Raw genomic sequence first — 24,837 nt, forward strand, 5'->3', positions numbered from 1 at the left:
GAGGAGATCTTTGCATTCGAAAATGATTCCACGGCAGACCCTCTTACCCATTCCAGCACTATCTCTCATTAAAAGCAAAGAGAAAACATAGTGAGGTACAACTGTGTTGTCAGATCATTTCATTGTGTCAAAAGGTGAGCTCAGAAAGAGCCAGAAAAGTCTCTGTTTGGGAAGAGGCAAGCTTCATGCACCCAATGCAGCACTTCAAGGTCTATTTGCATTTCTAATAATATCCACAGCACAAGCATGAGTATGTAGCTTCGCAGGCACGTTCTGTGTGGAGAGAACAGAGTGGGTTCCGTTCAGTGGTGAGATGAGATTCATCCGAGCAGGGGAGCATGTGGCAGTTCCAAGTGGGAGGGTGAAAGATGAGAGAATCGTGAAGCTGATTCATTTGGCGAAGTACAAGGAATTTGGGGGAGCTGCCAGAGGCAACTTGCTCCCTGGGGCTTTGAGGGCTCTGTTGACCCAGCAGGTATGGAGGTCACACAAATTCCCTTATGTAGTGTGGAAAGCGTCATTTCCAAGGTGGTTTGCAGATTCCAGGTTTATTCCAGATTTTCATTCAGCTGTTTGAAAAAGTGACTGCATCCTCAACCTGAGGCTTTGTTCCTCTGAAAGCAATCCATACAACCCATTGTTCAAATGAAAATCTTGTCACAAGTTGGCTTTGGGGGGAATTTTGGGGTGCTGAGCCATCCTGTATCAGTGTGTAACCGCTATTCAGGTTCTGACCCAACAGGGCTCTTCTTAGCTTCTAATCTAACAGTAATGATGATGATGATGATAACAATAATAATATCCAGCATACAGGATTACCAATGCAAACGTTGAGGGAACATTGACATTCCAACTTTCGAATAATGCATGTGGCAGCAAAACAATCAGAACAGCAGAGTTCTCAGGCTTTGTACGGTGGTACCTCTGGTTACGTACTTAATTCGTTCCGGAGGTCCGTTCTTAACCTGAAACTGTTATTAACCTGAGACACCACTTTAGCTAATGGGGCCTCCCACTGCTGCCACGCCGCTGCCGCATGATTTCTGTTCTCATCCTGAAGCAAAGTTCTTAACCCGAGGTGCTATTTCTGGGTTAGCAGAGTCTGTAACCTGAAGCGTATGTAACCCGAGGTACCACTGTATTTCAGAAATGTGCATTTTGAATAATCAGAAGAATAAGAGAAGGATGAATGAGTGAGGCCCACTTCTAAGGTTCACAGGAAGTTGAATATATGCTTAGAGAGCAGGGCAGAAGAAAGTTCACTGTGCAGAGGGAAGCAGATTGTCAGTTAAAGGCATAACTTAGAGGTAGTACCACATAATGGCAAAGCTCTCCGGGAGTTAAATGGGGACAGAAGCAGTCACTAGATGAAAACCTCCAGTGGGTTTCATAGGGCATTAATCATGTGATAATGCCTTGGAGTCAGTAGTGACCTGAGCTAGCTTCAGACTACTGAGTAAGAGGTGAAAGGCTTCAAATCTAATTACCAGTCTACTGAGCCATTCATATTTTCTATAGAATATACCACTCATCATCACCATCTTCATTATTGCTACTTTATTTGATAAATATATTTAAAACCAGAGTAGTGTGTCTTTCAATCTATTTCTCATTCTTACTTTAGGGAAGCAATGGTTTCAAAGATGCTATTAGCCATGGCTTGTGAGGATCACAAGGATTGGTAAGGGACCCCAAAGTCCATCTGCCCCCATACTGCCAGCTCTTTGGTTCACAAAGCCCAGAAAGGAACCACAGCATAAATAGAATCTGGGTAAACAGCCAATCAGATCTGGAAGGTAATTCTGTCCCTGTCCCAACAATGGAAGTCAGTCAACCTCTGTCCCCATAGCTCAGTTGTAGAACATAGCTGGTGCTACTGGGGTTGCCATATTTCAAGAGTTCAAAATCTGGACACAATTTAGGGCAATTGCCCAATAGCCCACTGCCCACACCACACCCAGAGTCTGGATCACCCATGCCCATGCCTGAACCAGAGCCTGGGATGCCAACACCACAGCCAGAGCCTGAACCAGAGCCCAGTTCACCCATGCTAGAGTTTGGGCTGCCGTCACCATCACCAGAGCCCAGGTTGCCCATGCCAGAGCCAGAGTCCCAGCCAGAGCTACCTGTGCACTTTTTTATATATATCCAAAATCCAGGACATTTGCTTTAAAATACTCCCCAGATGGGCATGTAGGACACCAAAAGAGGACGTTGTCTGGGAATTCCCGGATGTATGGCAACCCTTTGCAGTTAGAACCAAGGTCCCAGGATGAATCTCAAGGGAAAGGACAGTAGGCAACAAAGACAGGAAAGAGCCCTGCCTATGGACAGCCACTGCAGATCTATTTGGCTACATGGACTCTGCAGATCACGTTGCTCCAGTGCAGATTGAGCACTGAATCAGGAGAAAAATGCTCCATGCTTTTCCACATTGCAGTGTCTACATCGCACTGGTTGATGATCTCTGGTGGGATAGGGACAAAGGTGAGAGCTGTTTCCTAGTTCTGCTGGATCTCTCAGCGGCCTTTGACACCATCGACCATAACATCCTTCTGGACTGTCTTGAGGGGCTGGGAGCTGGGGGCACTGTTATACGGTGGTTCCGCTCCTTTCTCCTGGGCCATGTCCAGAAAGTGGTGTTGGGGGATGAGTGTTCAGACCCCTGGGCTCTCACTTGTGGGGTGCCTCAGGGTTCAATCCTCTCCCCCATGCTTTTTAATATCTATATGAAGCCGCTGGGAGAGATCATCAGGGGGTTTGGGCTGGGTGTTCATCAGTATGCAGATGACACCCAGCTCTACCTCTCCTTTAAATCAGAACCAGTGAAGGCGGTGAAGGTCCTGTGTGAGTGCCTGGAGGCGGTTGGAGGATGGATGGCGGCTAACAGATTGAGGTTGAATCCTGACAAGACAGAAGTACTGCTTTTGGGGGACAGGGGGTGGGCGGGGGTGGGGGATTCCCTGGTCCTGAATGGGGTAATTGTGCCCCTGAAGGACCAGGTGCACAGCCTGGGAGTCATTTTGGACTCACAGTTGTCCATGGAGGCACAGGTTAATTCTGTGTCCAGGGCAGCTGTCTACCAGCTCCACCTGGTACACAGGCTAAGACCCTACGTGCCCGTGGACTGTCTCACCAGAGTGGTGCATGCTCTGGTTATCTCCCGCTTGGACTACTGCAATGCGCTCTACGTGGGGCTACCTTTGAAGGTGACCCGGAAACTGCAATTAATCCAGAATGCGGCAGCTAGACTAGTGACTGGGAGTGGCCGCCGGGACCACATAACACTGGTTCTGAGAGATTTGCATTGGCTCCCAGTACGTTTCCGAGCACAATTCAAAGTGTTGGTGCTGACCTTTAAAGCCCTAAACGGCTTCGGTCCTGTATACCTGAAGGAGCGTCTCCACCCCCATCGTTCAGCCCGGACACTGAGATCCAGCACCGAGGGCCTTCTGGCGGTTCCCTCATTGCGAGAAGTAAGGTTACAGGGAACCAGGCAGAGGGCCTTCTCGGTAGTGGCGCCTGCCCTGTGGAACGCCCTCCCAGCAGATGTCAAGGCAATAAACAACTACAGTGGTGCCCTGCAAGACGAATGCCTCGCAAGACGGAAAACTCGCTAGACGAGTTGTTTATTATTATTATTATTATTATTATTATTATTATTATTATTATTACATGCAATCATGCAGACAGAGCCTTGGTGCCCATGTTGAGCTGGATGTGCAAAACCACAGCAGAGCCAGTGGGTGCAATACTGCTTGCCCATCCTTTATCCTCTAGTAACACCCAAACGATTCTAGCATAAGCCAGCTTCAAGTCTTTGTGTGAAAAACTGTTTGCAGGAGGGGCAGTGAACCTCTGTCCTTCAAGTTATAGTTGGACTCCGACTCCCATCAGCCCCAGGCAACATGGCCAATGGGAACTGCAGTCCAACCAGTAACAGACGGTGCAGTGGTGGGGTTGGCACGCTCCTCCCAACAACCGAGTCGCTGTTGCTTACTGGGAAGAAGAAGGGGAAGGGTGAGGTGGTGCAAATGGCTGGCACAGTGCAAATAGACTGGCAGAGCCAATCTGATGCCCCTGCTGGAGTGTTTGCACCACACCGACCTGCCTGCTGCCCCCCTCTCCTTCCCAATAAGCAGCAGTAGCTCAGCTGTTAGAAGGTTAGGTGAGCACCAGTGCTCCACCACAACATATACTCCTGAGTGCAACAAGATCTGGCAAGCTGCAGGTCTCCCATCGATTGCCTACAGGGACTTCCCAAGGTAAAAGCTATTGGTTCATACAACACAGCTTCTTGTCACTTGTGTTTAATTCATATGTCACTACTGGTTGTTTTTGAAGGGAGAGCAGGAATGACACCTCCCATTTTACTTAGTAGATCATGAATCCAACACCCCAGAAATATCAGGCTGGGATCCAGCCTACCACCTGCCATCAACTCTACTAAAAGGATGGAGCTACAGGATAACCAGCCAGAACAGCAGAGAAGTGTCTTGAACAGTTAATAAGAAATTGCACGATGCACGCCTATAAAATTCCAGGTCACGCTCCTTCTCTTCCTGCCTTGGTCCTATTCCATGCCATGGACCAAACTCCCCCTTACCCTAAGGTTACCAGATTTTTTCCAATGAATCCGGGGACACTTTTCAACTTCCTATCAAATGGATGGATTTTGTCAGGGGACTGATTTGTAAATCCAGGGACTGTCCCCAGGAAATGGGGACGTCTGGTAACCTTACCTTACCCCATTGCCAGGATCTTCATCCACCTGGTAGGAGGAGTTGGATCTGCCCAAGAGCATCTATCCCATCGTGGATTACCCGGGTGGTACACTGAGTTTTCAAACTGGTACTGAACCTCCATTGGGGATGCTGGTGTAGGAACCAATTGAACAATCCAGGCCAGTGGTTTTTTTTTAACTTTAGGGCCTCAAAAGTTGTGCTATAGCTCCCATCCTCCCCAGCCAGCTTGGCCAATGCCCAGGGATGATGGAAGATGTAGGTCAACATCATCTGGGGAGGTCATCAAAGTTGACGAATACTGATTCAGGGTACCTCATGGCCAAACAGAAGCAGCTTTTCAATAGCAGCTCTGGTCCAGTAGTGAGGTGTGAACTGGCCTAGTTCCTTATGTGCCCACAGGGAATGCAGTTGGTGAACTTACACATTGCTTGAAAATTGTGCTCTTAGCATCACATGTGAAACAATTGCTTTGAACGTCACCATTCTGAAGAGGGGCTGTTTCTGCCAGCTTTATCCTCATTTCCCTCTATCTTTTCATCAAGCTTCACCTCACTGAGGCCTTGCGCTGGACTTCCCTGCAGTGTGCTTTATTGTGCCACCATGCATAACTCAAAGCTCTTTTTCTGCTCCGCATAGTCTTAACGCCGCAGGAATTCATTAAAATTCTCTTCCACACTCTTCCCCCGATCTGGGTCAATCCCTTTGCCTGACAGGTGATCATCTCTTAATGCTCCACAAATGCTCACCTAGACATTATCCTGAAGGCATTTCTTTTTTGTCCAGGTCATTCTCTCATGGCCTGATCCTTCAAGCTGCAATGCTGGCACATCAGGGTGAATCTGCACGGCTGGGTCTCCTGCTTCCAGTCTGAGAGAAGGAGCCTTAAGCAAGATACAGCACACAGCCTAGTAGAATCCTAGGTTAATGCAGCATCTTGGACTGCAGGTATAGGATAACCAATATTATGTCCATCAGTGATGTCCATTGTGAGCTGTCGCATATGCAAAAATCAGAGGTTCTGTAAATGTCAATCTGATTCTCAAAAGAAAGCCCAATGTCGGTGAGGCCTAGAGCATTTTGGCTGGCCACAGTGCAATGTCACAGTCTGTGGTGGTTGCCTTGACACTGTGGGTCAGCCAAGAAGCAATGTACGGTATCTTGTCTCCTGATCCAAGCAAAGAGCAAAATCTAGTCCTGGAGGTCTTACAAAACAAAGAAGTCTGGCCCAGGAGTAAGGATCAAGGTTCAGGGGTGTGAGATTAGTAGAGTTCCAAGACTGCTCAGGAGCTGTGATGTTGTTCCAACAAGTTTTCATGCTTACCCACCCAACTTTTAAGCAGAGGTGGAGAATTTCCAGTTATTTGCAAGAACCCCTGTCCTAGTGGGAATTCCTGGCCTGTAGGTGGGTGCTCTGTCTAGCGGATTGAATCTCTTGATGTGCCACCTCTTCCTGGAAGACGGCACTGGATCCTCCTTGCTGTCTGGATCCTCCTCTGGGAGAAGAAGCATCCTTAGGGTCTCCTGCTTGGGAAACTGAAGGGATGGGGCTTCACCAAAAGGGCTTGTTTCCGTAATATCCATCCTTCCTTCCTCCTCCTCCTTCCTCCTCCTCCTCCTCCTCCTCCTCCTCCTCCTCCTCCTCCTCCAGTTCCTTCCACTCCTGGTCAGAATCAAGAGTGCTCAGAGGAAACAGTGATGCCACATGGCATGATGTAGCACAGAACTGAGCACATGATGAGTCACTACCCCTTCACCAGGCCTTTTGCATTCTGTCTTGTGTTCTCAGGATGCATTCAGAAAACCAGGCTGCCCCGACTCCATACTTCATATCGGGCATGTTGAATGTTGAAACTTCCAAATTCCATAAATGAGGGGTGCTAAAAGAGGAGAGCGCAAAATATGGGTTTGAAGCTCAACATAAAAAATACGAAGATCATGGCCACTGGTCCCATCACCTCCTGGCAAATAGAGGGGGAAGAAATGGAGGCAGTGAGATATTTTACTTTCTTGTGCTCCATGATCACTGCAGATGATGACTAAACAACAACAACAAAAGTTATTACGTGGGAATTCAAAATATATATTGGTTAAATTAATATAATTTAGTTTTGCTTGGTAAGTAAAACATGTGTAAAATTGCATAGAAATCATGTTAAAACAATTGCCAAGTACTTACTATTATTATTGAGAATCATCTGACATATTCAGAAGGTAAATTAAAATTCTTTGGTTTTCCAAGAGCAGTTTATGTGCTTTTTAATCAAACATAGACCCACCAACCTAATTGCTGTTCAGTCACTAAAATAATAATAGCAGATTTGAATTCCTTATACCCCAAAACATATTTTTAAGACCCTTCACTGAATAAATTTGCAAAAAGTAATGTTCACCTTCTAAAATTACTAAATTACCCCAGTCATGCTACATCTTACTGGGAATGCATGAAAGTCTGGCTTCTCAGAGAAAAGCTCACAGCTGCTTTGCTTCTCCCTGATCTTTTTTACTCCCATACTATGCTAAGGTAAACAAAAGTTTGGTTTTGCTGGTTTTGTTGTGTGAATGGTGCCATTGACCCGCTGGATGGGTTACACAGACTCCCTGGGGTCTGCGGACCACCAGTTGGGAACCACTGTTCTAAACAATTGCTTACACAGATACTGATTTGCCTATTTTTGAAATATATAAAGAAAAAAGTCAAAGAGAGGGGGTCTCAGGCATGGGCCCCAAATATAGCCCCCAGGTCCCTCTATCTGGCTCCTTGGACTGTACTCAGGCCCCAGGCGCTCCTTAGCCACACCCCTCACGCCATACCCTTCACCAGCCCAGTTTTGCACACTGCTTTTCCCCAGACTGAAATGCGTTCTTGAACTCTGGTAATACCTCTTGGTTGCCTGGACAGAGGATAGAGAGGCATGTGTGAGTGTGTGTGGAAACTAGTTTTGTATACAAAATTGACATTCATTGCTTTGCCCACTTTTTGCCTCTGGCTTTGCCCAGATGTGGCTGCCAGAAGTTGTCCAGATGGGAACTCTAGTTGAGTTTTCCTCAACACAAGAACCACACACACACAAAAAACATAGGGCGTGTTATTTGGGTCAGTCAGTAAGTGCAGATGAAGAATGCTGAAGGAGAAACTCTCAAGGAGCTAATTCTTCTGTGAGAAGGGTGTATTGGGAACTCAGTGTTGATTTTCATGGAAGAAGCTGCTGTTCCGTTCTTATAATGTCTTCTCTGTCACGCAATGAGTCTACTCACATGAATCAGTTATTTCTGAACAGCAGACTCAAGGAATGTTTGAACTGGCTTCTCAGATGGCAACAGTATTGACATTTGCCTGCTTCAAAAAACGATTTCTGACTTGCCAACGGCAAACACAGTGACCAGTATCTTATGTCTGGTCTTATGCCTTATGTTATGCTTGCCATAAGGATTAATTTGACCCTGAGTGTCTCTTCTGTCATGTTATGTTTATGGATTGAAATTTTCCCTGCAACACTAGCCCTATCATTACTTACTTGGATACATCTGTGCCCGTTTGCTTCAAGGAAACCCACTTCCATTGTTCTACATATTGTCTCTCAGTCCTGAGGAAAAAAATCTGTTACAAACATAAATCTGTTGGTTGGGTGTCCCGTCCCTCCCCCACCCCCACTTCTTTTTCTTCCATTAGCTCATTTATCACATGGAGCAGGTTTTAAATTTATCCAAAATGCTCCCACGAGTAACATTCTCTCAGAATCTGACTCACTGTGTTCCAGCTGAAACAGACCCAGCTCAGAAAGCAGCAAAGATGGCTTCATTGCCACCAGTTCAACACACACAAAAGTAAGTTGGCAACATTTGGGCCTATGGAGAAGAGGGGGGAGCTTTCAAGCAAAGCAAGGAACAGATACCTGGCCCCTGTGGTGATACCAGGAGGAAGGGCCCTACCATTAGGAAGAAGGAGGAAGCTGGTTTTGGGTGTCCTGATAAGGTAGCACTTGTGGGATTTTCTTTCTAAGGTGCCAAAACAACTCAGACATCTTTGTGTACAAAGATAGCTATGCAAACATGTGCTATCCCATTTTTGAGGTAATCTAGCATAATGGCACAAGGAAAGTATCAAATTCTATCTGTCTGACATTAACCTGGAAGTAACTGCAAGGGTGGCTGAATTTTTGTCAATAGTATCTCTTAGTGAATGGCACTATTTAGCGGGAAGAAACTCCAATGAAAATCCTCATTATTACATATTTTACATGGCTGTTTTTGTATATATTTTAAAGTTTTATATATGGATGTTTTATGATGGCCTATATTCGTAATGCCTAATAAAGGTTTGGCAAAGTAAGTATCTTTGTGTACAAAACACCTTATTTTGGGGGAGAGGGACCTCCATTTGCTATTCTGCCTCAGGCAGCAAAGCTTCTTGGGCATAAAAAACAACAGCTAAAGCAAATGTGTGGATACAAGTTTTGGAGGGTGGAGTGGAGGGAACAAGACTCAGCCAACCTCAAAGTACTGGTATAGGAGATTTCCAAAACTGTAAGATAAACACAGTGTGTTTTAGAATTTTTTTTTTTACTGTGGTTGCTCTATTTTAAAATGCCACAATTTCAATAGAAATGTTATCACCACAGGATCTCTTCTTGCCCCTGTGATTTTTGGAAGAAAAGGAAACTGACATTGACATTCATGCTTAGTTCATAGGCCCATATAAGTGCAGGGAAAGTAGCTTCTTCACTGGCCTGCTTGTTGCCATCCTTGGTCCTCACCAACCTTCTGATAGTCTTCTACCCTTATCCTGGCAGGCTCCTAGCTGGAACTGCCGAGTACCGTCCTTAAGCCACCAGGCTCCCACCTCCAAAATTATTGGAACAACCATGTTGAAGCTAAGCAGGTCTAGGTCTGGTCATTGTGTGGATTGGAGGCTGCCTGGAAATCCCATGATTTCCATCATGAAAGGAAGTGAGGATAAGGAAGATGAAGACATAAGTAAAGAAAGTCAAGCCAGCCTTGGGCACTGAATGTGGTTTGATGTATAACTACTTTGCAACCATCCTACATTTTCATTCTTTTCTATTGGGACAACTTAAGTACCAGATTATAACACTTCTGTCCACCCTGGGCAATCACAGTTCCTTATTCATACGGTTCAGGTATATCCTGCATTTGGTCCTTGTGTGAACATCTCATTGACCTTTATTAGGGTGATACATTGCCATGGCTATGCAGGCACAACTCTTTTTGATGGGAAAATGAGTTTTGTGTACGGATCAAAGGCAGAAATAATTCCCTCAGGGAATGATCAGGCATCTTCCCATCAGAGCTGCAGAAATTATCAACTTCCTCTGTTACAGGGCACAAATTTAGTCTCCCGTTGCTGTTATCCTTCACAGACATTACTGAAGCTGGCCTGCAGTGTTCAGCATTGGCCTCAAAGATACAACCTCTTTTTAATGCCTTTAAGGAGTCTCTCCCCCCCCCCCCATAGCATGGGAGCTCCTGAGCCCAGTTCAAGAACTGAAAGGAGCTTTTCCTCTAGCTAAACCCTTTCCCCTTTGCTCCCCACCCCCCACTGTCTCTATTGTTTCAGTGTGACTAAAATCCATGCTCTAACTGCTTTCATTAAAGGGTGTTAAAAGAGGTAACGAGTTTGGCCTCAGTGGGCTCATGGCTGTGCCCTCTTCTTGAATTCAAGGGCACACACATGAGCTCTCTGCAGCCAAATGAGTTATTCCTTTTAATGCCCTTTAATGATTTTATGATTGATTGGAAGCACACATATCATTTTGATGTAATACTGTTGTACTCCCAGCCTTCAAGGTAGCTGAAGGGCGGCGAATCGCTAACACACACACTAACACACACACACACACACACACACACACACCTGCTCCCACACACCCGTCGTGCAGGCCTCTGTGTGAAGTGGGCATCCTTTTCCACAAGAACTAAAGGCACAAATTTCACAATTTGCTGGGTGAGAAAATGATCTCTGGAAAAGTCACCAAAAAACCCCAGAACAGATCATGACAAAAAACACAACCACATACGAAACTACCTGTATTGTTGGAGCTGGTTTAGAAAACACACACACTCATATTTCCTTTCCCAGGAACAGAGTTTGGCTGTCCCTTCACTTGAGTTACTGCTGGAAATCTTCCCATACCCAACAGTGAAAGTTAATTGCCTGGCGGACCTCAAACAGAAACTTACCAAAAGTGAACAATTCAAAGGATGGGGAATTTGGATAAGGTAAGTTCTAAACCTCATCCAAAGAGCAACCTGGATCTTTGCTCAGGATTCAGGTCAAATTCAGCAGCCCTCGCTTACAGTACTTAATCCTACACAATCATAGCAGGTTCCATTCACACACAAGAGGGAGGTATCATCAGGTCTTTTTTTGGGGGGGGGGGGTGCAAAGAGCTGCAGAAGTACAAAATGTATTTTTAGACAGAAAACAATAAGAGCATTATAACTCCAACAATGCCCAAGGAATCTTGGACTAGTCAGAGGCAGATTTAGGAGAGTGCAACTGGTTTGGTCACACTGGGTGTGGAGCCTGGGGACGCTGTGGAGAAGCCACAACTATGATTTAAGAGGAAGTGCGAAAGTCAAGGGGGTGCTGAATTTTGGCAACACATAGGGCGGCGGTGAAATCTGAGACCCCACAGTCCACTACTAGACTAGCCCCTGCCCCCACTCCTCAGGGGATAAGGAAGAGATACTCACACCATGCTATCAAATATATGTAGCTTCCTCACAACTTTCTTTCAGTAACTTGTTTTTTTAAAAGATACAAACAAATATATTGTTGCCCAGAAACTATCACCCGAAGCAGCCCACTTTGTGTCAGGACCACCTATGTATACCTTTCCATGTGCCGAAGAGTGTTGATCATTGCAAAGCAATATTCAGCCTTTAAGAGAGATTGATCCCCAATAAATTAATCAAACTGTCCTGAATCCCTTCTTCTTTTCATTTCCCCTAATTGGGTTTCTTGCTGTCTAAGTAATCAATTAGGCCCTGTGTTTATTCACCCTCAACAATTATTCTCTCTGCATTAGGGACTGAAATAAACACACTCCTCTAATTTCTCTTTACAAAGCGAGCATTTCCACAGAGGTCAGTCAAAGCTAGTCGTTAATCAGTCTTTCAGTAAACACACTCATGTCATTCAAATAATAATGATCCATAAAAGAAACTGGAACCAGTCCAAGCATACCTCTTCACACCACAACATTAGACATCTTAACAGCTTACTTAACAACGGTCGTTGCTAACGAGTTCCAATGTATTAATATATAAACACAGCGGCATATTGTATTATAAAATTTTTAATAATCTCCACATTTCGCAAACACTTGTGATGTATTAAATATTAGAACTTCTAAAAGAATAGTGTTGATTTTATGATCAGAAACTAAGGCAGTGTGCAGACGGAGAAGTGACGTGAGTGACTCACTTGCTCTCTCCTCCTGGTTTTGAGTCTGAAAACCACAACTTTCATTCATTTGTGACTTATATCCCACTTTCTCCCACAAACTCAACTTTTATCCTTACAACAACCCTGTGAGGTAGGTCTGCCTGAGAGACAGTGACTGCCTGAGATCACACAATGAGCTTCATGGCTGAGTGCGGATTGGAACCCTGGTCTCCCAGGTCCTAGTTTAACACCCCAACCCCTACACCGCAGCATGTAATGAAGGAGATGGGTGGCTTTGGGTCTTGGTGGGTAGGCAGTAGATTGGTATCTGCTGCTGAAAGAAAGCTGGGTGGGTGGGAACCCTGAATGTATTTTCGTGTGAAAGGACGGTGAGCTCAGTTCTGAAACAGGAAACAAGATTGAGCTAAGATAAGGTGTCCTGTTCCTTTTTTCTAAGTGTATTATCTTAGCTAGTGCTTCATGGTTGCTAGGGTGTGGGACATAAATGAAATAATGAGTGAAATAGTAAAATAATATGTGCCCCTTGGCACAAGCTGATGGTCTGCCCCAGGGCAGAACATGCAGCATCAATTGTATATGCACCCAAAGGACAGATGGAAGAACCTGTGACCCTTCAGATGCAGTTGGACCCCATCTCCCATCACAGCCAGCCAGCATGGCCAGTAGAAAAGGATGATGGGAATTGTAGTTCAACAAATTCTAGAGACCTGCAGCTGCCCCATCCCTGACTTAAAGTGTGCAGTTTGTTTGAAAACAGTTGGGGTGGAGAAATTGTTTTCCCCCCTTTTATATGTGGATGTGACCTGAGGTCTGAATTTGGTCCTCCAAGTGTCTTTGTCCAGCCCTTGAACCTCTCCACAGGACACCACATATCCTTTGCCTATGCCCTCCTTGAATGCTTTTACCTGGCTGCAATGTTTTGTGTTTGCTAGGGTGGAGAAGTGTGCGTGTAGAAACCTCCAACTTCTGGAATATCGCTTGCTGTAAGAGTCACATCCCTTGTTCTGCCCATTTTTGCCTGGCCCCACCCACCATTTGCAATGTGGCCCCTGGAAAGTGGCCCGCGAGGAAGTGTGGCCCTCATGGGTCTGAGGGCTTCCGTGGCACAAAACTGAATATTCAACCTTTACCATTGAACCATCAGCATATGCTGGCTTGCCCAAAGTGTATTAGGCGATGAACTGACAAACTCTTTCTGAGCCTGCTCCATGAGTTTCGCACAAAGGAGATTTAAAGTATTATCCGATTGAAATTGGAGCACCCATTTTGTACATGTTTTAAGCAAGTTGGAAGGCAGTGCAGAATGAAGCACGCTGGAGTGTGCTTGATAAAACGAACAAAGGATGTTTTATTTCCTGGTTTTCATTTGCAGTTAAAAACAGCCTTGTGATGTTTTGAGTTTCTTTTCAGTTTCACCCAGATTGTTTGGATGCATGTAAAGAAGTGGAGGAGCGCATCAAAACAGATCGGCGCAAAACAATGCAGTCCCGTTTTCATAGCAATAATTAATGTTTTATCTCATGCAGTTTTACGAATTATCCCTATAAAGCACATTTAGGGAAAGCAGCTTACAGAGCTTTGAGGGCACATTAATCCAGGAGACTTTTCATTGAAATACAGAAAAAAACCACAAAGTCATATCATGGTAAACCTAATCGAAGCAGATTTGTAACAATACAACCGCAAACTTCAAGTATCTCAAACATACTAAGTTGAGTTGGAATGATGGATTTGCCGTCACAGAAACAGAACTGTTGGCAAATTATCTGCCTTCTCTCTGTTGTGTCAAAGCTGAGGGTTTCTAAAACAATTGGGGAGGGGAGAGAACTATAGATTCATTGCCAGCAGTCCTTCTTTTCCTAAGGGTTCATTCAGATAAACATTTATCATGGATTAATACAATCTTAAAACTCATGTTAAACTCTAGATTGAGATAATACCAAGGGCCAACTGGGAGGAAAGCAAAAATTAATGATCTTCTTTTAGGCCTGCATGACCTCCAAAGGACCTATCAACCTTTCTGCTCTTATCTTAAATCCTCTTTGATTGATCACCTTGACCAGAATCCCATTGCCCTAGAACAGTTTTCCTCAATGTGGTGCTCTCCCGATTATTTTGGACTACACCTCCCATATTGCCTGACACCCTGTGCAAGCTGGTGGGATATGTAGTTTTCAAGGGCACCATGTTGGGGGAAGGCTGCCTTAGAACACAGCAACCTTGAACATATCTGTTCTGTACTTCTCTCTAAAAATTGATTGGTTGTGTTTGACAAGGAAATCCTCTCATCCTACAGTTACGTGCCCATGTAGACAGATACAGCTCATGAATTTAACTCTGATTAAACTGATAGGGCTTATAGATAGAACATATAGATAGAGTTTACACTGTTCAGGCTTCTTTATATAGCACAGCCAAGACTTTGTTACTTCATATTTGAGAGCGTCCTTCCAGACTGATGGGTTGTTGTTTTTTTGCAAGTGTATTCTGCAACATGTCATTGACACGGGTAAAAGGTAAAAAAGGTAAAGGACCCCGGACGGTTGACACCATTGAAAGGCGACTATGGGATTGCTGCACTCATCTCACTTTCAGGCCGAGGGAGCTGGCATTTGTCTACAGACAGCTTTCTGGGTCATGTGGCCAGCATGACTAAACCACTTCTAGCACAACGGAACACCTTGATGGAAACCAGAGCACATGGAAACGTTGTTTACCTTCTCGCCACAGTGGTACCTATTTATCTGCTTGCACTGGTGTGCTTTTGTTTTTTTTTTAAAAAAAATAATATTTATTACTTTTCCAACAATTTAAACACTACAAAAAAGAACAATACAATGCAATACAATACAAAAACACTACATAACACTAACACATTAAACTAAAAAACAAAACAAAAAACACATCAAACAATTTCAATATCTTATCTTTCATTCACTTATTTCAACGACCTCCTTACACCTCCCTTTTTGTATTCCACTTCTGTTAATTGTTTCAGCAATTCCTTTCCATCTTCCTCTGTTTTCTATCCTATAATTATTTTAACACATTCTAACCTTATTTTTTCCTTTAATACTCTATTAATCTATTTATACTTAGTTCCTTATAACATTTCTACTAAAGCCATATAACTTCATTCCAACATTTTTCTAACATTCATTAATTTTACAGTATTTCTGTAAATAGTCTTTAAACTTTTTCCAGTCTTCTTCCACCAACTCTTCTCCCTGGTCTCGGATTCTGCCAGTCATTTCCGCCAGTTCCATATAGTCCATCAACTTCATCTGCCATTCTTCCCGGGTGCGTAAATCTTGTGTCTTCCAATACTTCGCGATAAGTATTCTTGCTGCTGTTGTTGCATACATAAAAAAAGTTCTATCCTTCTTTGGCACCATTTGGCCGACCATGCCCAGGAGAAAGGCCTCTGGTTTCTTCAGGAAGGTATATTTGAAAATCTTTTTCGCACTGGTGTGCTTTTGAAATGCTAGGTTGGCAGGAGCTGGGACAGAGCAACAGGAGCTCACCCCATTGAGTGGATTCAAACTGCCAACCTTCTGATCAGGAAGCTCAAGAGGCTCAGTGGTTTAGACCACAGCGCCAACGCGCATTAGTTGTGGGTTCATACTGAACCATGCACCCATCATTCTGCTGCATTAGTTGTTCAGCAATGTCACTCTCTCTGGAGCGGCACTTTTGCCCAATAGCACAAGAAATGTGAAGCACCACACCACTCCAGAACATTTGTGGTATAAATACTTCCATGATTTCAGCAGGCAATTATGAACATGCAGTTGGATGAACTATGTCCCAGGGTGTGTTTGTTATATGCATTTAAGGTAAAGCTTCCTGTAAGTAGAGATAGAGAGATGTACATTTAATTTGCAATGAATAGCAAAATGAAGTGGGGCTCATTTGGTTCATTCCCCTCTAATTTATGATTAAGAAAGAACCATTGGATACAGAAGGAAACTGGTAGAGAAGACACTGGCAGTCACTCCTGGCAGCCGACATTTATTTCCCCCCAGAATGCCCCAATGTAGTGTCATTCCAGGGCATTTGGGGAAAAGAATGACACCCTAGAAAAATATTGCACCCCACAGGTGAGCATGATCTTTGAGGGGACCACCAGTTCTTCCATCAAAATAAAGTCCCAGAGCAATGCTGTACTTCACATGCAAAAAACAAAAAACATAAATGGGAAAAACAAAATGGCAGCCACCATTGGGGATGGGCGAGCTATTATTATTATTGTTGTTGTTGTTGTTGTTGTTGTTGTTGTTGTTGTTGTTGTTGTCACATTTAAAGGCAAAACTACCAAATTCACTCTTTCCAATACAATGCACAAATTCCAACACAAACATCCTTTTTAAAAATCACACTTCTCCAAAATATAAAGAATTTCTCAAGTCAAGTAATGTGTATAAAAATGCATATACAATGTAATTATGCATAAAATGCATATTTTTGTGAAACCGGCATAGGAAAATTGCATACTATTAGGGAAGGTTGCCTTTCCAAACCAAAAAAGGAATATTTGGGAAACCCATGCTAAAATATCAATCAATTTTCACAATGGTTTTTTTTTTTCAGATGCTGAGACTGGTAACAGTGGTAACAGTGGTAACGCTTACATTTGTGTGCAGACCCCCACAGAGAAGATCAGAACATAGGGAAGAAAGAAGTGTGATTTCATAACATTTGAGACACACTAATTTAGCTCAGCTGAAATTTGTTCCTCGATGCAAAAATCTTTGTTTCCCAAATATTTACCAATTAAACATCTTTGTGAGGGCCTCCAGCAGAGATCTGTGATGAGGTACAGAGCTCCTGAATGCACTCAGTTACACCACGCACACTACAGAATCTGCTTTGCATGGGTTGATTTTTAATCTAAACTGAGAACTCAAGCTTCCCACCCACTGAAGAAGCTGATGAATCTCATATTCTGTCATAATAACTGGCCTTGGTTTCATTTTCTGCAGAGGCCTGCAGGTTCCCCCAGATGGCGCTTTCATGTCCTATTCTCTCAGTGCAGAGATTGGCTGGCAACCAGGAAAAGGTTACAGCTAGCAGAGGAATTCATGCTTTTGAGGATCAAAGAAGGCTGTTCCCACCAAAGCGGCAGTGACAGCAGCCGCTCAGAATGACTCACATTTTTCCTCACTTTTTAAAAAATGATTGCAGCCAATGAAACAGCTAGAGGATTGGCCTGCACCCCAACGAGAGAAGGTTATTGCTGTTTTCTTCCGCTCATCTGCATCTGATTCCAGGAACTTTTCCTAGCCTTACATAATATTGTCCCCCCACCTTGGCAAGAACATTTTGCTAGTACAGTGGTACCTTGGGTTACATATGCTTCAGGTTATGGACTCCGCTAACCCAGAAATAGTGCTTCAGGTTAAGAACTTTGCTTCGGGATGAGAACAGAAATCGTGCTCCGGCGGCGCGGCAGCAGCAGGAGGCCCCATTAGCTAAAGTGGTACCTCAGGTTAAGAACAGTTTCAGGACGGACCTCCACAACGAATTAAGTACTTAACCCGAGGTACCACTGTACAGGCAGGAGAGGAGCTGTGTGAAATACAGTATGAAGCATAGAATCGTAGAACTGTAGACTTGGGAGGGATCTCATGAGCCATCTAGTCCAACCCCCTGCAATGCAGGAATCTCAACACATGGCTCCCCTTCCAATTTGAAACCCTACGGGATCCTGCTTAGCTTTGCAAATGTGCTAACAATTTTGTAGCTATACCACAGGTGAGAGGGAAGAAAAACTGTGTTTCAGGAAACATTTCTAGTGGGGCAGAGCCTCCCCAAATGCCTTTCCCTCTTTAGGAACTGTATTAAGAAATAGCACTGTCATTGCCTAGTTAGTTTTTCAATAGAACAGACTATTAAGGAATGCATAAATCAGGAGTGGAGGGGGGACCTGTGACCCTCAAGATTCTCCTTAGGTGCTGCTCCTGTTGTACCTTGTCCACACTTCTGCTTCTCCCACCACTTCCACCTGAGTAAACCTGCTCTTTACCGCTGAATCAGAGCAAACTTCAATCAGGTTTCCTGTGGGTTTTGACGTTTGCTCTGATTCAGCAGTAAAGAGCAGTTTTTCCTGGGGAAAGTAGTGGGGGAAATGGAAAAACCACTCAGACCCATGCCTTGAAAGAATGGGACATGTGGAAAATTGCTCAGACCCATTCTTCCTAGCTGCATACCCTCCAACAGCTCTCTGATAAAAATACAGATCTCCTATCTAGTAGTAGTAGTAGTAGTAGTAGTAGTAGTAGTAGTAGTGGTAGCAGTTGTTATTTTACTATTTATACCCCACCCATCTGACTGGGTTACCCCAGCTACTCTGGGCAGCTTCCAACTTATATGAAAACATAATAAAACATTAAGCATTAAAAAATTGCTATACAGGGCTGCCTTCAGATGTCTTCTAAAGGTTGTATAGATACTTATTTCCATGACTCAGGGGTTGCATAACTCCATACCTCCAACATTTATCCAATGAAAATAGGGACATCCTGCCATACCATGCAACATTTTTCCGATGAAACTAGGGGCGTCCTACGGAAAAACGGAAGATTCCGGGATCAAATCAGAAACTGGGTTGGCTTCTGTAAATCCAGGACTGTCCCTGGAAAATAGGGACACTTGGAGGGTCTGTAGGTGCAGGAAAAGCAAAGTGTGGGTGAGCCCTGATGGTAGTAGCAGTCCAACAACTTCTTGAACTTCCCTACCCCAGGTGTAAATCTCCAAGGAAAAGTCAGGGATAAGGTTCCCTTCTCTGCTAGTTTGATCATACTTACAATAAAGTTTGGACAAGGTGACCTATGGAGTCTTTTTCAACTGTTCAGATCCCACCAGGTTCCTGGCAGCTGTTAATATGAGCTCAGACAATATTTTGCCCCCCGTTTTCAAGCTTCCAGTACATGTGAAACTCTTACACAATTTATATTTACTGCTGTGTAAATGCACTCTACATGGGGCTACCTTTGAAGTTGAGCCGGAAACTACAGCTAATCCAGAATGCAGCAGCGAGACTGGTGACTGTGGACGGCCGCCGAGACCACATAACACCGGTCCTGAAATACCTACATTGGCTCCCAGTACGTTTCTGGGCACAATTCAAAGTGTTGGTGCTGACTTTTAAAGCCCTAAATGGCCTCAGCCCAGTATATCTGAAGGAGCATCTCCACCCCCATCATTCTGCCCGGAAACTGAGGTCCAGCGCCAAGGGCCTTCTGGTGGTTCCCTCGCTGCGAGAAGCAAAGTTACAGGGAACCAGGCAGAGGGCCTTCTTGGTAGTGGCACTCGCCCTGCGAAATGCCCTCCCACCAGGTGTCAAAGAAATAAACAACTAATTGACTTTTAGAAGACATCTGAAGGCAGCCCTGTTTAGGGAAGCTTTTAATATTTGATGAATTATTGTATTTTAATATTTTGCTGGAAGCCGCCCAGAGTGGGGCGGGGTATAAATATTATTATTATTATTATTATTATTATTATTATTATTATTATTATTATTATTATTATGTGTGTTCGATTAAACCTGTTGCACTAGCAGAAACCAGAGCAGTGATGCCCACTACTATAATGGGACTTCCTCCTTCCTCCCCATGTGCACTCCTGTGACCTCCCTAAATCTGTTCCTGAGGGTCAGGGGAACCCCTCCCCCCCAAAAAAAAAGCCACTGGGGGTGGCAGGGCCAGATTGCTCCATCAGGCAAGCAGAAATGGTTGCACTGGAGGGACGATCTCCTTGGCACTACATTCAATGCAGCCCTGTACATTCAGGGTGGCATACGCAATATAAACATAATATCACCTGATAGGAAAGCATTTTCAAACTATTCCCACATCTTTAGTGGTGCAAATAATTGATTTGTGGAGGCACTTCATTCAGTACCTCAGGATTATTTGGCCATTGCTAATGTGCTAAAACACAGACTTGAGCCTGCAGACAAGGTTTCGGCTGGCAAATTCTCATGCACACAGCCCTTTCCCTCTCAGGCCGTAGCTATTTAATCAGTGGCTTGTGGAAGAATCTCTCTTTCTCTCCATTGCCCCTGAAGCCTCTGACGCATGCTGTAGATATATCTACCTGAACTTTGGGCTCTGGGCATTCTTGGGTACCTTAAACAGCAACACAGGAGCAAGGAGCAGGGTCACATTGTGCAGCTCAGCCTCTGATGACCATGTGTACAGTGCAAACATCTGTAGGGAGGGAGGAGACATTGCACACCTGGTTGCATTGCCCTTTTAGGATATTTCAGAATTGCCCAGGAGGCCGGAGGCAAGGCTACTTGGCACGACTCCACTCTATCGTCTCCTGTTAATACACAAAGGAGTGAACAATACCTGAGCTGGCATTAATGTCTTCCTACATCTGTCCCATCTTTCTCCCTTGTTTTCTGCATTTTGTTTGCTTGCTTGCCCGTCGAACCATTTTTCTACACCCATCTCTGTCTCTCACCCCACAAACTAGAACATAGGAAGCTGCCTTATTCCCAACACTATAATTAATCCGTTGCCTACATTGACAAGCTCTCTATGGTTTCAGGCAGGGCAAATACCCAGCCTGACCTGGGATCAAACCTGGGACCTTCTACATTCAAAGGAGATTCTCTGCCATTGAGCCATAGCCCTGATCTGATGCCTGGATTGTTTGTGACAAGGCTTCACTGAGGGGGTTGTTTTTTGGTGGGGGGGGGGAAGAGGGGGGAAGTGAACAGGGTCAAAGCTCTCCAGAATGCTTCTGCATTCCTCAAAATCATAATAATAGAAGCTCAGCCAGAATGTATGCAGCAGATCAGGCAAGGCACCACCAAGGCCAAGAGGATGCTGGCATGGTTAACATGCAGACTCAAGGAAACTAGAGGCAAGAAGACTTCCTTCAGAAATAATTTGCAGATGAGGTGACCACACATGCAAAGCAAGCAGGCATGCAAAAAGATTAAGATGAGCAATATTAAAAAAAATAAAAAAATAGAAGCAGTCAGTGGCCTAGCGTGGGGGGTCAGGGGGAGTGGCCGCACCGGGTGCAACATCTGGGGGGGGGCACGCTCGCACTCGCAGCTCTCTGCCCCAGTGGCGTAGCGTGGGGGGGGTTAGGGGTGCAAATTACTTGCTGACAACCCACGCTATGCCACTGGAAGCAGTAAACCAGCTAGGGAGGTGGTTGCACCAATATAAACATTTAGGACCTGTGCTAATTGGCCCTAGTGGTTTTGTAAACTGAACACACCAGGCACTGCATTTTGCAGTTGAAGTGCCTTCAGACTCAATTCCATGTAGCGTGTATTATTCTGCAAAAGGCTAGAGGGCTCTGAGGGAAGGATGATAGAGACAAGAGGAAAGGGGATCAATGATTCACCAAGAAAAGTCAGCACCTGAGATTTGATGAGCACCACTGAATCAACAACCTTTTCTTTATGTTGGCCTGTCAGTGTACAAAACAACTTTGGCTATTTTTTAATGTGTATTTGTACTGTGCACATTTGCTTTAAAACTGCTGATTTTATTTACATTTTGACATATGTTATGCCAACTTGTTTTTAATGGCTGGTTTTTATCAGTATTTTTTTAACGGATATTTTCTTTTGTTTTATGTAACCCTTTTAGAGGTTTTCGTTTATTAGGTGGAGGTGAGGAATGGCTTCTGCTCTCTCCTGGCCATTTTACAATTAAACGTAAACAAAACCTAGGTCTGTTTTCCCCAGTCAGTTAGCCATACTAACTGCTTGCCAGTATAGTTAGCGTCAATTGTTTGACATGTTTATCCTATTAAAATCTGCTTTCTTCAGACAAGAATAAATGTCAACATTTTAATATAGGCATCTCTGTCAGTCATTTGATTTCCTCGCATGCTTTTTCTTCCTCAGATAATGCTTCTCAATAAAACCTTTATTCAGGTTTCAAGTCGTGTGTGTGAGAGAGAGAGAAGAGAGAGAGAGAGAGAGAGAGAGAGAGAGAGAGAGAGAGAGAGAGAGAACGAACAGATGGATCAGACCCAAAACCCATCTAGTAAGAGCAGTGCTCCATGCCCTGAATGAACTTAACAATAGGAATTGGTAGAAATGTTATATTTATTGGGTTATATTACCTGGGAAAAGTCCTCTCTGGGCCAGATTTAGGTTTGATGAGGCCCTAAGCTACTGAAGGTACTGGGGTCCTTTATATGTCCAGCTGTCCTTTGTCAACAACAAATTGTCACTCTTTTTTGCATTGACTATATGCTATATGGTAATTTATGGACCTAATAGGTATCTAAAGCCATTTGCACATGCAGAATGTAGGTACCCTATATATTTGTTGTTGTTTAGTCATTTAGTCGTGTCCAACTCTTCATGACCCCATGGACCAGAGCACGCCAGGCACTCCTGTCTTCCACTGCCTCCCGCAATTTGGTCAAACTCATGTTAGTAGCTTCGAGAACATTGTTCAACATGTGCTCCCGGCTTGAAATCTAGCTCCACACCAACCTGTCGAATTGGCCAATGGCAAGGCTCTTTGGGGGGGGGGTGCTTGAAGGAACAATCAGGCTCCTCTCAGGTCCACTCCTGGGGAATTTAAACAGCCTGTGTCAGCCCCCAGCTCTTCTTCATCCGATCAACCCACCCACTCCTTTACTTTTGCATTGGCCCTGCCATGGCTGTGGTGTTCACCATGTTTTGGGGGCCGGGTAGAAATTTGCAAATTGGCTGTGACTTGGGGTTTTTGCCTACCTCATAGCAATCACCACAACTTTGGTGGTTTAGGCATTGGGGACGCGGGTGGTGCTGTGGGTTAAACCACAGAGCCTAGGACTTGCCGATCAGGTCGGCAGTTTGAATCCCCGCGACGTGGTGAGCTCCCATTCCTCAGTCCCTGCCAACCTAGCAGTTCGAAAGCACACAAAAAAGTGTAAGTAGATAAATAGGTATCGCTCCGGCGGGAAGGTAAACAGTGTTTCCATGCGTTGCTCTGGTTCGCCAGAAGCGGCTTAGTCATACTGACCATATGACCCAGAAGCTGTACACCGGCTCCCTCGGCCAATAAAGCGAGATGAGTGCCACAACCCCACAGTCGGTCACGACTGGACCTAATGGTCGGGGTCCCTTTACCTTTACCTTTTAACCTTAGTCTTGGCTGGAGGGGGGGTTGTGCCCTCACTTTCTCCTTCAGAAACAGGGTATTCCATTAAACGGATCCACAAAGGAGTTGCTTCTGGCCATATTTCCAGATGGGGGCTTGGGCCTCACCACTGCTAGAGGTGGCAATCCCGGTGGGGATGCCCCCGTTTGATGTAAGTCATAGGATTCCCCTCTGCTGGGTTGCCACTGACGTCATTTCAGGCAGGTGGGCCGGAAATAAATGGTTACCCATTGCCTATGCCAAACCTCTTCATCTGTAGTCAATAAAGTTTTGGCCTGATTACAGTAGATCCCATTCAACTGTGTTGTGTCTTTACTGGTATTTTATCTGAGCGGAGGATGGGGAAGTATGCGGCCTGGCCTTGCAAGTACCATGGCTGATCTGCATATATCATATCTACAGAACAGCATTAAAATGAGATCTAGAGAGACCATTAATTTCACAAACTTTGACTCTCAGGATGGTTTCTCTCAACCACTTCCCCACTTCCCCTATTTTTATTCTCCATTTCATAATATTTCTGTTCCCCCCTGCTTAATGCTACATCATTTACCTACCACTTCTAAACCATCTCAGGCGCATGTTAAATGCTGCGTTTGTAACGGTTGAAGCTGGCAAACCCACTCATTAACCGTCTAAGTACGTAATCTAAGTATCCATTTTCAAGGAGTTTTAGAAATAGTAATCATCTAGTTTCATGGCTTGTTGTAAGCCATGTGTGCAATACAGCTTGCGCCAAACTCAAGTAATTATCCAAACACATTTGAAAATTGTGCAGGCACAGGTATGCAATTTTCAGCACCCAACAATTGTGTCCTCATCCACAAATCCTTTCCAACCCACCTAGATGGATGACTAGGTGGGCATACTCAGTTTAAGATCCCAAACACAAATTATTCCTGGCTATGGCACTTAACTCCATGTTTTCCAGAGTTGGATTAAACACTGCACAACCGGTGAGGACTTACCTAGAAGAATGTCCCTGTCATAACATCTTTATACCAAGAAAGGCGATATCTGTCAAACATCTGTTTCTATGCAGCTATTAAAAACGCAGGCACCACAACAGAGAAATAAAAAGTGAACACATCTCATGCTCAATATCTGCTTTTCTTTATAAGCATCTTTATAAGCATCTACATTGTATGGACTTGTATGGGCAGGCTAAAGGCAGCCATTACAAGGGCTGAATCAGAATATGCTTTTTTTCTTTCCAGAACTGGAATTCTTTTATCCCATTGCAGTTTTCTCCCACTGACTGACGACTAAATCATATTTCTTGTCTCTCCTAGTTTTTAAAAGTATTGTTATTAATTGCATCACCTATCAGCTTCACTACAAAACAAAATTCCCACTCCACTCACAAATAGATGCAAACTTGAAAAAAAACACAACAACACCTCACTCTTGCCCTGCTTGCAGCTTCCCATGGGTATCTGACTGGCCACTGTGACAGCAGGACACTGGTCTACATAGGCCTTTGGTCGGATCCAGCGAGGCTCTTCTTGTGTTCTTCAACACTGAGAAGGGG

The 24,837-nt window shown here is 44.4% G+C and overlaps 2 long non-coding RNA genes across 3 annotated transcripts in view; both read left to right on the forward strand.

Annotated features, from left to right (window-relative positions):
• The window catches only part of LOC310707492, a 63,896-nt gene that overhangs the window by 6,584 nt on the left and 32,475 nt on the right, over positions 1–24,837 (forward strand). The window contains exons 2-3 of one of the 2 annotated variants that reach the window (XR_014526508.1): positions 10,843–10,982; positions 17,157–17,530. This is a non-coding gene — a long non-coding RNA (uncharacterized lncRNA). Of the gene's footprint in view, positions 1–10,842; positions 10,983–17,156; positions 17,531–24,837 lie in introns of those variants that run through there. The other variant, XR_014526507.1, reaches the window with a different exon arrangement.
• On the forward strand, positions 19,722–22,003 carry LOC310708028. Its single transcript, XR_014526805.1, has 2 exons — positions 19,722–21,167; positions 21,329–22,003. It is a non-coding gene; the product is annotated as an uncharacterized lncRNA (long non-coding RNA).

The sequence above is a fragment of the Podarcis liolepis genome (assembly GCF_965112155.1).
Source record: "Podarcis liolepis genome assembly, chromosome: 5".
NCBI lineage: Eukaryota > Metazoa > Chordata > Lepidosauria > Squamata > Lacertidae > Podarcis > Podarcis liolepis.